Below are 14,426 nucleotides of genomic sequence, written 5' to 3'. Positions count from 1 at the left end.
ATTCATCACACCATCTTGCCTCTGTCAGCTGAAGCTCTGAATGAGTTAAACACTATTCTGGAAACTTTGTTACACACTTTGTGATTAACAGAAACAGGATTTGCCTCCTTGTAGATGAATGTTTTGGATAATTTTGCATGTCTGCATCCTGTCTGGGCAAGCAGCATGTGCTACATACAGAGATTTATGTAGCACCCACAAGAATTGAGTGCTATATCCTTAGCATTCTGAAGAAGAAAAATGAAATCCTTTTAATTTGTCTTAAAATTCTTGGAAGTAAATGCTTAACAACAATTGCATAACCCAGAGCTAAGACTTCTAAAATGTTTATTGTGGCTTAAACATGCACCAGTGTAGAGGTAATTAAAACAGTCATTTCTGACTGTTTCTGACAAGCTGACATTTTCATAACAAATAAAGAATCTTCAGATATTTATAACTTTATGTCAAGGACAATTTATACTCCATGTCATATTACAATATTTAATTTGTTTTTGTTGTCATAATATATTAGCTTTAAAAGACTTTTAAATATTTCAGCAGCTGCTGCATTGCCCCAATCAGTACTGAAAAAAACCTTCAGTATTGAATGTACACAATATGCCAAGTATGTTCGTTGGATGTCTCACTGCTCACCCCTAGGTGAGTATCATACGTGTGCATAAAGTTAGCTTCTGTAGCAGAACCTGTTTGAGTGAAATCTGGAGGAACAGAGCAGGAAACCAGCAGCTTTGACTGCTGCTAGTAATTATACCTAGTAATGATCTTATGCTTATGTCTCTACTGACATACATTGTGGTATGTATTGTTAGATGTATCAAGCTATGCTGTATGAGTAGAGAGGCAGAACTCAGGTCTAATAGAAAATTGTTCCCTAAATAGCCATGAATCAAGCCTGAATCATGGTCCTGAAGCAGCAAATCAGATAGGTTGTACTGTTCTCTTTTATCTACTGAGCTTTCTGAGCTTTTGTATGCCCACTCTGAGAATGGCATACTGTGCATTTAGTTTGCAATTCTCATTGGTATCAAGAATCTGGAGGAAGTAAAATTGCCCTTTATACCTCACTTCTAATAAATATTTGTGTGAGATTTACTCATTAAAACAGATCCTTCAGGCTCAGGCTTTTTTATTATACCTGTCTTGGTTGTTACACATTTCTTAATTATTTAGAGAGCTCAATTAGAATATCTCTAATTTCTGTTCTAGATTAGATCTCCTTGTGATGGTTATGAAATAATCTATTTTATTCCATAATAGAAAGCTAAATCATTCCAGGATAAGACTAGGATAATAAATATAAGGTCTGACTATGATAGTATTGCTAAGCCTTCAGTTTTTTTGAGTCCTTCTCTAATTATCAGAATTCTGCAGAAGCACTGAAAATGTGACACCACCACTTGGATTGATAAATCGGAAATGACACAATTCAGAACAGTGCTTTGAACCTGTACCAGAGGTTAAAACTATTAACAGCGAAGTAGCTTACTGAAATTAGACTCCACTTGAAGCAAATTGATGTCATTGATTTGTATGACAGGCTGTAGTACTCAGCCTTTAGTGAATGTGAGTGTATCTGTGTTAAGCAGAGGATACTGTCACCTTGGTATTTTTAAAGACAATCCCAGACCATTCCCACTGTCAAATTTCAATTAAACATTTTTGGTCAGAAAAAATGTTCTATATGTCTTATATCTATTCTGAGCTGCTGGCAAAACAAACTGGCTTTTCCATATTTGGCATTTATTAATAATATTTTGAATACCACTGTGCTTTTTAAGCTGAGTGTGGTGGAATTCTCATGTGGGATTATTAAATGAGTCGATTTGCATTCTAATGAGAACAAATGTTTGGGATTGCATTGTTAAAATGCTAAAACGGTGTGTGTATAATTATTTTGCAGCTTAGATTCGCAGAACTCATTTCCCCAAACTCTTTTTTTTTTAAAATAACTAAAGAGACAGAGCATACTGACGGCTGGAGGGGAGGTGATTAGGGTAATTTAAACTGTTCACAAATGACTTTGCTACCGAATGAAAGCATTTCTTTGGCTTTGCTGTGCTTCTTTCATTATCTTTAAGCGGCTGCAGTGTTGAGTCCCATAAGAAGTCTCACCAAGCTCTCTTTCCTTGTACAATTTCTCATTTGTATTGATTAATCATTTTGTAATTCCATTCTAGGTTGCCTTGCTCATCTTTAAGGCATGTGCTGCTTTTTCTTTGCTTGTCTATCCTGTAACGGTTATGTTGTCTCTTCTAATACCTTAGCTTTATCACTGCAAGTCAAGCTTTAAAACATTAATCCCTTCATGCTTTAATTTCATATTCTATTACCAGAATGAATGCAAATACTGTTTCCTTTTTCTCCTTTTTAATCATCTTCACTACAGCTTTTGCAAATGGTCCAAGAGTAAAGTAAGCTTTTTATTGCAGTCAAAGTCAAAGATTTGTTTGGCTTCTCTTTTCATATATTTTTCCACAACTATTGCCAAACAAGAACTGTTTACTGCAGGTTTCTGAGATGTTCTACTGCCTTTCTATTCCCCATCTCAGGCACTGCATAGCAGCATTGTTTAAAATACTGCTTTCCTAAGAAAAATTGTGTGTTGCTCAGGGCAAATTACCATGAGTTACTGCAGGGAGGTTTAAATAAAGCCTTGTATTTTCTCCTCGCTGTATTGTCTTGTCATAAGCAATTGTGGTTGTGAAGTGTGGGTAGGGGCTGCTCTTTAACTTGCTGTGAGAACCACCAGGCACTCTCTAGCACTGTAAACTTATGTAAAATTTATATAGAAAGGCCTTAGCTGCTCCATAGTTAAGCTCAAGTTATACTCTTCAAGCAGGTTTTAAATCCCTGAGATTGACACAAACTTCTTACAAAGATCCCATCAGAAAACTTGTACGATTTTCAGTAGGAAGAATACATGTGGAATTTGCTACCTAAAAATCATACAGTCTGGCTACAGTTCAGCATAACATTTTTTTGTTTTACATATTTTACATAATTTCTAGTCCTCTTTTCAGGTGTTTTTTCATTTTCAGGTCCTGAGCCTTGGTAATTATGACATTTACAGGATCTTGATTTCTTTTAGTACACAATCCTAGTTTTATCTGAATGAATATTCCTGTTTGTCATTAGCAGTAAAATCTTTTGGCAAAGAACCCCAAAGTCTCATTCCTTCTGGTTTTCCAAGGGGAGAAGGAAGAGTAGTCTCATGGAAGACAATACTAATTATGGCATCAGAGGGCAAAGGGCTGTATATCAACCCCTGTTAACATTCAGGAAAGACAAAAACATTCACTTTCATTCTCACCAGCTATTCTGTTTTTGCTTATGTAAAGTCTTTGTGTTATATAAGTTACACTGTAGTAGCAGATTTTCTTCTGGCAAAACTTGGTTGTGCTTCCAGTTCTCCTTCCTCCAGTAAACCTTGTGATCCATGATTACCTATAGGTTAGATAGGAGTTGTGTTGGAATTGAGGAACTTGTTCTTATATTTACTTACATCTGTAAAGGCAGCAGGCTCCACTAAGTCTTTCACCAGACACTGAGAACATGCCCTATATACCATCTTCCATGGTGCACAACCTGCCTTTCTATGCAATCAAAAATAGACACAAGATTAAGGTATACCAGTCCTACCAGTCCTTTTTTTTTTTTCTTTTTTTTTTTCCTAGACTATCTCCCCTAAATCAGAGTTTCTGTTGTAGAAGTCTGGTTACTTTCAGCACAAATAGTAAAATTTTAAAGAGAATTAAAGAAAAATAACATAAATCAATAACATACACCAATGCCACTTCATCACCATGAACAATACAGCCCTCGCAAATAATTTGTTTTTCCCACTCCGCAACTTGCTCAACACTTTCAGACACTCATAAAGTACATGACCTATATCAAACCTTCATGCTCAAGTTCACAGCCTTACAGAAGCACCCTATATGTTTCTATGAAATTACTGAATGAAAAATTATGAATGTATCTGCTAAGCTATAGATGTAATTCCATTTTCTACATTCTTATGGTAACATCATAGAGTCATTAATCATTATTAAATCACAAAGCTCATCAACACATATTTACAGCTTAATTAAGAACTGTGCTCTCTAAAACTGCCAATTAATTAACTATCAGAAGCACAAACACCTCTCCACCCACAATCTGTTAAATCATTGGTTATCATGACCTTTTATTTTTTTCATATCTTGAAAACATCCTTTAAAATATCATACACTCCAGGCTTTCCACAGAGATTTTTGAGTTCAGATATGCAGCTAAAGAGTAATTGAATTTCAGAAGCCTTGTGGTTTGTGATATTTATTAGCAGTTAGGTTGGCTTTTAGACCCCCAGTGTTTTGGGCTGGGTCAATGCTATTGCCTAACCCAGGATAAAATTCTGCATTCATAGCACAATGTTTCACTCCAATTATTTCAGTAGGTTCTTGTTTAATGATGGCTGTTCAGAAATGGTGTCCTTTTACCTTTCTTTCAATTTTTGTATTCTGCAAACTGGTAAATGGCAGCTAGTATTCTAAATGTTATTTTATATATATATATATATTTAATACACAGGAAAATTTAGAGAAGTTCTGTTATCTTTGTTCTGTTCACTAAATACCTGGAATGAGTCTGTCTTGTCTGCCTATGTGCTTGCTTACACATCTGCTTCATACAACACATTCTGCTTAAGAGGTGAAATCTAGAAGAAAAGTAGAAAAGGAATTATATCAAATTCTTATGCGTTTTATGGCTGACAGTGAATTGCCATTTGTGGAATATTTTAGCTTTAATATGCTCAGTGGCAGCTGTTGGATGTCACCTTCTACAAAGTTCCTTCTGGGACTGTGGCAGCACCAATCCCAGGTGCTCGCTGAGGAAACCCACATTTAATATTTACATTAATTATATTTAATGTTGCATTTAATGTTAACTTACTGCAATTTCCATGATTGTACCACTGAATATTGCTATTGTTTTGGAGAAATGTCCCTTTTACAGAACAGGTGGCCAGCGGTGCGGGCCGGGCTCAGGGCTGGGCAGGGGCAGGCATGCCCCAGAGGGCCGCTAGGTGCTGCTGGGCTGTGAGCGCCATTACAGCGAGGGCTGCTTGGGCAGCTGTGAGCGCTTGGGAATGCAGAGAGGCTGAAGAGTCGAAGAGGGAAGGTGGTAGAGCAGTGTGGAAGTAAGGTTGAGTGTTCCTTGCTCTTTACAGGGAAATTTTTTAAGTGGGGGCGTGAGGGAGGAGATGGGCTTGTGTGTGGTGCCCAGGGCAGAGAGGTTTCTGAGGTAAAATGGCTGCAGGGAAGGTGAGGGAGGATCTTGGCAGTGGGCAGCTGCCTGTGAGGGCTTGGTGTGTTTGTGAGGGCAGGTGGTGTGCTCATGGCGTGCCTGTGCTGTAGTGAGACGTGATGGGAAGGGAATGGTCCTTGACATGGCTGGGATGGAGGCAGTGCTTGGTGTGAGTGCTCACCTGGAGCCATTTTGGATGTGGGGCGACCAGGAGAAGCACTGTGAGGGCAGGGTAGTGCCCCTGGATTTTGCTGGCTTCTGGAACGGTGAGGCATAGAAGTGTTTTAAAATGCTCATCTTGGTTATATGTTTAGTGACCCTGCTAATGGTCTGTTTAGTACAGGATTTGTAAACTTAGAAACCACTGTTAGTAAATACAAGCTCACTGTTGCTGATCACTCTTACCAGGTGCGCATATTTTGTTTCCCTTTCTGTGTGCAAATGTGATACTTGTGCGTGGTTAAACATCTACACCTCGTCCTGCTAAATAACTAGGTCACTGCTATGTTAATGAAGGGGATACTGTCATGTTAATTGTGTTCTGTTCAGTTGCTTCAGACCTGTGCTAGAACAGAATTGTCGAAGTTGCTTAAGTCTGTGTCTCTTTATGTTTTATTTTTCTAAATAGTCCTCCTTACCGGTGACAGAAGAGTATCAGTTCTACTTTAAAGTTAGTACTGCTTTAGTGGCTACACAGAAATGCTTTGGGAAAAGACTACAATATAGACTAGGGTGTCTGGAGCTGATGCTCTTTGTGGGCTTGTTTCATGATCTCATGATTTGAGCTTCAGTGGTGTTATCCATACTGGTGTTCTTGAAGAAAAAGTTAAGTTTATGCCCTTGGAATTCCACTTTCATGAAACAATATCAATTCTATTACAGCTATAATTAAAAAGAAGGAAAGAAACAAATCCCTTAAAAGCAAACACATTATTTGATGTAGGGTGCTGTTTAGAGCAGGTTTTCAGAGTGCGTTGATTTGAGGTGATTCTTTCATGCCCTACCTTTTCCAGAAATGCCAAAAAGCATATGTTGCATCCAAATTTTTTGTTTTGTCAAACAGCACTTCAAAGACTGAAAGACCTTCAGTTTGTGCATCTGTCATGCTCTGATGGGATGTTTTCCAGTGAACTCTTTTATTTCAACCTTTCAGAGGCTTAAAATATTAGTTTTTATGCAACATCATGGCACAAGACTAAAGATAAAACTGTCCTTTCTGACAGAAAAACTGTTGATACTGGACTTCTTTCTGATGGGTATTTCCCTTTTGCTCTTATTTCTTCTAACTTCTGTTAGAATGGTAATGGGAAGAAGAAAGTCTGAAATGCTTGTCACTCATTTTTATCTGTTCTTTACCAACATAGCAACAGTATATCCATCCCAGCCTTGAGGTCCACAGTGTAAGGTTTCAGTTCTGTGAGCTTGAGAAGCGATTACTAATATTGGAAAAATACCTGTGATTACTTTTTTTTTTTTTTTGAGAGGGATAGAGGTTAAGCACAGTGATCCACTTACTAAACTGTAAATTTGAGGGAAATGCTGAAAAGGAGCCAAGTAGTGTAGTTATCTAGGTAACGGGTGAACTTGGGAGATCCAGAACCCTCACGTTTTTGCAGCTACATCCATGATTTTTGCAGGGATAGAGATGGACAGCTGGTTTTAATTTTAATCTTACTAACACACTGGAAGAAACATTGTAGGAGCCTGCTCAGCATGTTAACTAGGTGCAATTACTTCTATTTGCATGTTTCCATGTAGATGCATTTTAATTTCTTGACGTGTAGACCAGGGCATAGAGATTCTCTTGCTTGAGATAATGAAGCCTGTTAGACACTTCAAAAGGATCATCCTGTTTATATAAAACCAAATGAATAAGCTCACTAGCTGTTGAACTTGACATTACTCACTGGAAAAACTAAATAGTTTCACCGTATCCTTTACATCTTTTTTCATTGCCTTTTATTTCCTCTCTTGCTCTCCATTGCTTTTTCCCTAAAAGCTAGGGGAAGAGGGGAGGCGTATATTTAAAAGAAAGATTCTAAGGAGAATGATTCAATAGTAATAGTCTGTACAAAAATTACAAGGTTCCCATAGCTTGCATTTGGAAATCATTTTAATCACTGTAAAATGTAGACATGCTAAGGAGAATGCTAAAAAGTATTTTGTGAGACTCTAGGACCTGAACATTTGAAGTAAGCCTTACCCATGAACAGTTTACTATCAGTGCCTTGCATGCTTATTGTTATGTTCTATGCCAGGGCAAAAAAGGTACTGTATATACTCACCCGAAGCTGTGCAGGATTATTCAGAGCATGTTTCTGCATTACCTGTCCCAAAGCTTTTACAGAGTCGTTAACAATCAGTTGTTTTACGCGAAAGGCCCTCTGTCAGATATGCCTTCCACAACATCTGTTCAACTTGAGACTTGTTCAAAAGAAGTGCAAGGCTTCTCCTGAGAAGAACTGGCATGTCTTGTCTGTATTTGCCCAATATGCTCTGCTGATGGCAGTTTCCCCTAATTTATTTATTTATTTATTTATTATCAAACATCTTTGCTAGAACCTCCAACCCTGGTTTGAAGCCAAGGCTTCTTCACCAGAATATATAAATGTCTCAACCCTTAAAGTGTAAATGTGTCATAACACAACTTGAGAAAATCTTCTTTTTTTGTAGATGGTTTTTGCTTTACAAAGACACAAAAGAAGTTCTTTGATTTCAACATTGGATCATGCAATTTTATGGAAAAGAATATTTTTAGATTACTAAAACATGAGCCAGCAACTGTGGTTGCACTAGGGGTGTGTGTGTATATATATATTTATATATATATATATATATTTATATAAAATTCTTCTTTTTTAGGAGACCTGAGACTTCATTTTCTTGTTTTAATGGAAACTTACTGGGTGGCAAAACATCTAGAAATGAAATATATACTTGTCTCTTTTGCTATTGTGTGATTTAGTATTTATGTGCAGATAGCTGGACACAGGGGGTTGATGTTTCAAATGCTGGAGTCCTGTCAGTCAGTCTAGAATAAAATAAAAGATATCTTTAATGTTTATGCAAGTGTTGAAAATTACAAAGCATTATTCATTTGAACAGCAAGTAGTATTAGCATGCAGCTACATGATCTTCATCTATGTATCCTAATTTTACCAGGGCAGTGACAAGTGTTTAATTCCTGCGTTCATTCAGTCCAGAAGTATTCACTGACACAGTTTGGTTCTAATGGGGGCTAGGGTAGAACCATTTAAACTTCAGAAGACAGCATTCCAATCATACTGCTATTGTGTATTCTTTAGTATCATGTCTAATATAGATTTAGACAGATTTAGAGACAGCTTTACTGATTGACACCTATCAATCTCAAAGTCAGTTAAAAGATCTTTAATCATTCTGGCATTTTGGGCATATTAGGTCTCTTTTTGTATAGCTCATTCGTGCCCTTTCTGAAGGGTTAGTCTTTACCAGTAAAAATAAAGGAAATAATGCGTTAGCATGCGTAGGAAATACTAATGCTATTAGTCTTAATGGCTTTCAAGTGTTCTTTATCTTTATGAAGAACAGTTCAAGATTATCTTCTCCACTATCATTAAATTTTGTATTACGTGAGCCGAGTATTGAAGTTAAATTAAAAAATATTCTCTGACTGTATCCCTAGAATTATGGTATTTCATGGCCAATTTGAAGTCAGTGATACAAGGATTACTTCATAACAATATTAAGTTATTCTCCGACATCTAGTTGAAAGTAGTTGAAAGCACTTTTTGCCAATATCAAGTAATGATCAGTGTACAACAGTAACTGATATTTCTTCTTTTTCACAAGAGGGGTGACAGAAGTGGATGGAAGGAAAAAAAACATACCCCCATGACCCCAAAGACTGGTAGAGCTGCTGTGAATTCTGAATGCACAGGCAACTCGGGAATGCTTGAGTCGTGTTCCTGTGTGGACTGTGCTTTTGCGAATGGAATCTCATTGAGGATATTAAAATAATGCTGATCTGTAAATCTTAATTAGAACGTGTGCTTTGATGCTTCAAAACAAACCCAACAAAACCACAAAACAACCCCTGCACAACCTATGTTGCCTTTGATAATACACAGTGGCAAAATCCTTGCAGGAGGTAGTGCAGGCTATTAAGTAGGCTATTAAGTGAATATACGAAGTGAAAGGTTTAGTGTCTTGAACCGGCATTCTCACTAACGCATATTTTGCAGGAATTATATTCCATACTAACTCTAATTCTGATTTATTTATTTGTTTATTTTTAAATGGAACGCTCTTTCAGGATGGGGGAGATTTAGGTGTACTTCTGAAGCATATCTTCCAAGTTCCTTTCAGATGAAAGGCACCTTGTTTGTGCCCTCTGTCCCCTTTTTGTACTTGGGTTCATATAATACAACAGACTTAATTGTGAGGTGTTTTTTTTTTTTTTAAAAGCAATGACACCTTCCCCCAACGCAAAATAATTTTATTATAGGCACACCCAAACATGATTATACAACACCAGTATTGAAAGTCTTTGTGTGTTGCATATCCTAATTTCCTTTCATATAAGGGACACAGCTCATTACATTTAGACCGGAACTACGGACAGGTTTGTTTGGGGTGGAAGGAGCTCACTTTTGTCATTTGAAAATTAATTTGATTAGGTATGTGGAATCGTAACACTAATGTTATAGAGCAAGTGCTCTGTTACATCAAACAAATAAATCGTAGTACCATTTGCAAAGTACTTGCAGTGAGTGTGCTCCCAGTATTTGAACGCTGGCAGGTTGAGTTATGTTGCTCAGCTGAAGCTAAACCTGTCAGAGTAGATAGAGTACCCCAGATCTTCCACAGATGTAATGAGACAGGCTGATCTAAAATTCAGATGTGTCAGTAAGTAGAAGGTGTTTTTTTTTTTTATTTTATTTATTTTTTATTCAACATGAATAAATGTAGAATATATGACATTATTAATTTAAACTCAGAATATAAAAAAATAGTATTAAACAAAATATTAGTGATGCTTGTTATCTTGATAAATTTTTAGTTAAAAGAGGTTATACAAATAGAGAACTGTTCAAGAATGGTTCCAGCATAGATGTGTCTATAAGAGAAAGTGGAAAAAATGAGGAAGAAAATCCGTAGTGGCTTTGACATTGTTTTTAAAACTATAGGTAGCATAAATATACCAGCATCTTCTGGGATGTGTATGTTGATAATCTCATGAGCAGCCATCAAAGTGGAATTATTCCTGTCATTTTAATTCCCCAAGCTTGACTGCACAGATGTGGTGTTATCCCTTGGCTTGTGAGGATCCCGTCTTTCCTCCCACTCCTTTGAATGGCGTCACTTTCACCGCTCAGATTGTCCTTTTTGCTAGCGCAAAATGCCTGCTTCTCTGAGTTACTGAGATATACATATCCTGTGCTTACTTCTTGAATTTTATGTTATTACAAAAGTCACTGTGAATCGTAGTCTCTTGCAAAGAATAATAGGATTTTAATTTAAAAATTATGTAATATAATGTATTAAAGACAAACTTTGTAGTATGATAGAGTATACTTCTGCCAGCTCTGTGTTTTAAAACTGTAAATGTGGAAAAACTATAAATGCATGTGGAAAATTTGAAAATTTTCTTTGATAAATAGCATAGAGCAGTAGGGATGTTTCTGGCAAAGAATGCCTTTAACAAGCTCTGTCACCATGCAGGATCTTGATTATGTATCACTGTTTCAACGACACTCTCTCCTGAAAATATGATCACCTTGATAACTGAGGTTTCTGGTTTTATTAATTACAGTATATTAAATGAAATTTCTACCTTTATCTGGCTTTAAGGAATTTCCATCTGAGTAGGGTGTATAAAAAACTCATAACTAAATTAGTGCGTGGGTAGAGCAACATACTGTTGCACTTCAAATCGTGTTACAGGCAAAAAGGCATATATTAATATATCGAAAGCAAAATAGTCAAAGGGTTATTGTTAATGTGGATTTAATTGTTAAAATAGGAAAAAATGTGTATTACTATACAGAAGAAGTTTCAGGAATAATGTTAAAATTATTTAGCACTACAAACATCCTAGTACCTCCCCCTTTTTCTTGTGTGCTCACCTTTTCTCTGCTTCTCTGGGTGCTGGGGTGCGTGGGGTGCTTGTGCCAGGGATATGTTGGCAAGTCATTAGCATTAAGATTCCTTTACTGGAAGGAGTGTGATGATTGTGGTTTGGTCTTCCTTGCTCTGGCGTTTTCCATGTGGTCGTTCTTATAGGTTTGATAAAATTCTTAAGTTATAACAAATGTATAGAATGTCATCATCCTCAGACATCTTAACAATCAGATTCTCTTTGACAGAGATAAGGAGAAATAACATTCATGTGTTGGATGTTTCCATAGCTACAGAAGAAACACTTCAGGATTAGTGACTGCCAACAGAGGGGTGTTTACTGGAGGGGGCTATGTGGCCTGGAAGCTTTTAGCATGCGAGTTAGTTATATGTGTAATTTGCTTCCTGATACGAGGAGGAGTGTGGACTCATGGATCTAGCAGAGGTGACGCTTATGTCATCTGGATTCACCTGCCTGCCTGATTCTCCATGGAAGAGGAGCTGGGTGAAGGCAATCAGGAGCTCTCAGAGATGACCTTCCAAATCCAAGCCTAGAAACTGCATCTGACTTGCATTATGCTCAGTGCCCTTGTTCAGGCCAGTTCTCAGAGTAGTCTATCCCTCCAGTGGCCATCTACTCAGGGGTACTTGTCTAATCCTGAAGTCATTAACAAGTGTGCTATTAACTTTAGAGAGTAGAGACAAATGGGGGAACTGCACATAATTTCTTTTTATGCAATTATGTTTGTACAAGTGATGAAGATCTTTAACTTTCTGGTTCTCTTATGATTATATGACTGAAAATCCAAGATTTTTTGGTTCAACAAACCCCTCCCTTTTCTGTGTCAGAAGATGTGTGAAATCTAAGTTGGAACTTAAATAGGAAGGGGCAATTATTAAAATTTCTGTTTATTAATACATTTTTTTTCTGTATAGGGCAATAAAGAAATTAGTACCAAGCCGGTAAAATACCAGCACTTAATTATTTTTTTCCTTGGTGGTAAAGTGAAAAAAATGGGTGAAATATTGCAGACTTTATTTTTTCTACGGCCTAATTTTCATTGTTGTTAGTTCTAAACACCATATTTTTCTGAATATGCATCACATTCATTTTGGATTATTTAATTTAACTTCTTTCCAGATGAACTAGCTTTATTAAATGCTTGCTATGGATGAGCAAACAAAGTTTGTGCAGACTATAAATATCTGTGATGAGTCTTACACAGTATTTTGTAATCGAAGGTTTAACAATTACGTAAAATATTTTTATACAAGCTTGGTAAGGCACTGCAGTGAGCAGGGTGGGTGGGAAGACAGTTTAAAATCTGTTAGTAGAATAGAACCGGGACACCAACCAACAGTTTAAATTTTAGTTAGACCCCCCAGTATATGCCCAGTCTAAAGAATGAACTTCCAAGAAACTACATCAGATTATTAGTGCAGGTTGTTAAAGTTCGGATAGCTTTCTGCTTCAGGAGGCTGGTGTGTGTACTCCCCCGTATGTGACTGCAGCTGGGGTAGCACAGATGAAACAGTCCAGAGATGCTCGACAGCTCTTGTTAGCTACGTGAGCTTTTATTTAAAGCCAACTTAATGAAGTCTGAGCATGCCATGTGGCTGCATGGATGTGGTCATGTTCATTGAAGCTTTGGGAGTTACTGCAGTTTCAGTACTCTCACGGCAAAAGTTACATTTGATTTTGTTCTCTTTATTGTAAAAAGCAGTTTACTTGATTTATTTCTGGATTCTTTAGGGATTTTTTTCTTTGGTTAGCTTGTTGTTTTAAAACAACAGATATGTAGTGGTTTTCCTTGAAGCTGTCTCGCATTCTAAGAATACGTGAATAATTGTAGTTGATCAGTCCGCTACGTACAGTTTGCTTGAATTGTCAGATCAGTAGTGAGTTGTTTTTGTTGTAAAGTAACAGGTTTTCTTTATTATTAAATTTTCTTTATTATTGTTGTTATTATTCATAGACCGTTCCTGAAGGGTTTGTCTTTAACTATCTAGTTGTATACTAGTAAATAACTATGACACATCTTCAGTTTCCAAGAGTTTGTTATTACTTGGCAAACCTAACCAAAAGCTTATAAACACTGGCAAAAGTGGCAACCAATTTAAATTGCATGGTAAGAACAGAAACAGTTGGATATACTGGTATCAGTGATGTCACTCAAATAAATTAGGACATCTGTGTTCGTAATAAACTTTATAGATCTAAAAGGGTAAAGCTGCAAACATTATTAATCTTGAGAATTTTTTAAGGCAAAAGACGTTGACAGAGTCAATGACAGACAAGAAATACAATGAAGTGCCATCCTCTTAAGGAGATCTTCAACACAAAGGCCTGCAACCAAGTCTACCATTAGGTTTTGAATACCTATAAGTAAGCATTCCTTTTTACTAATTGGCATGGTTAGAAAGCTCCCTCCAGTATCTCCAAGTATTCAGAGAAGTACTTTGCAAACACCTGCTGCTCATGTTTGGTAGCACTACAATTCAGCATAGTAAAAGACCCTTTTTGTTTTGATACAGCTTAGATCCAGATTACAGATATGGAGATGAAATACTCTGCTGAGCTCTGCAGTTTGCCCTCCTTCAACCCTCTCCAAGTGAAATGGGTCCTTCTCCCTCAGTTGTGGATAATTCCAAAATGGAGCTTGATTAAATTAGTATTAATGTCTTGAGTGGCTGTACAACTTTATCAAGGAGCTAGGTTAACTTGATGATCTTAGAGGTCTTTTCCAACCTAAATCATTCTGTGGTTGTGTGATCCCAAAGAGACTTAATGTTTCTTTCAACATGAACTGAAGTAGGTGAAACCCCAGCCTGTTAGAAAGTCTATGCCTGATAAGTCCTGAAGGGACAGAGAGCAGAGCAAGAAGGTGGTTACAGAGTTAATAAAGATCAAGTTGACTAGTGTATGTTCTGTGATGTTGATTCTTTCTGCATAGAGTGAATTTTTCCCATCTTTGCTCGTAAGTGCTGGCTTTTTAAAGGAATTCGCAGACTTTTTCAGCCTGTATATCAAGAGTTTT

The 14,426-nt window shown here is 36.9% G+C and overlaps 2 protein-coding genes across 28 annotated transcripts in view; both read left to right on the top strand.

Annotated features, from left to right (window-relative positions):
• TENM2 (teneurin transmembrane protein 2) overlaps positions 1–14,426 on the top strand; it is a 1,465,234-nt gene that overhangs the window by 106,238 nt on the left and 1,344,570 nt on the right. The window contains exon 1 of one of the 26 annotated variants that reach the window (XM_083799315.1): positions 5,084–5,187. The exons of 24 other annotated variants lie outside the window; for them this stretch is intronic. The gene's annotated coding sequence lies outside the window, so the exon portion shown is untranslated. Of the gene's footprint in view, positions 1–5,083; positions 5,188–14,426 lie in introns of those variants that run through there. One more of the 26 variants, XM_083799314.1, reaches the window with a different exon arrangement.
• LOC310881738 (uncharacterized protein) overlaps positions 1–14,426 on the top strand; it is a 796,919-nt gene that overhangs the window by 707,553 nt on the left and 74,940 nt on the right. The gene's annotated exons all lie outside the window — the stretch shown is intronic.

The sequence above is a fragment of the Anser anser genome (genome assembly GCF_964211835.1).
Source record: "Anser anser genome assembly, chromosome: 14".
Taxonomy (NCBI): domain Eukaryota; kingdom Metazoa; phylum Chordata; class Aves; order Anseriformes; family Anatidae; genus Anser; species Anser anser.
The sequence above is the reverse complement of the archived record's forward strand: the minus strand, read 5'-3'. Positions and strand labels throughout refer to the sequence as shown.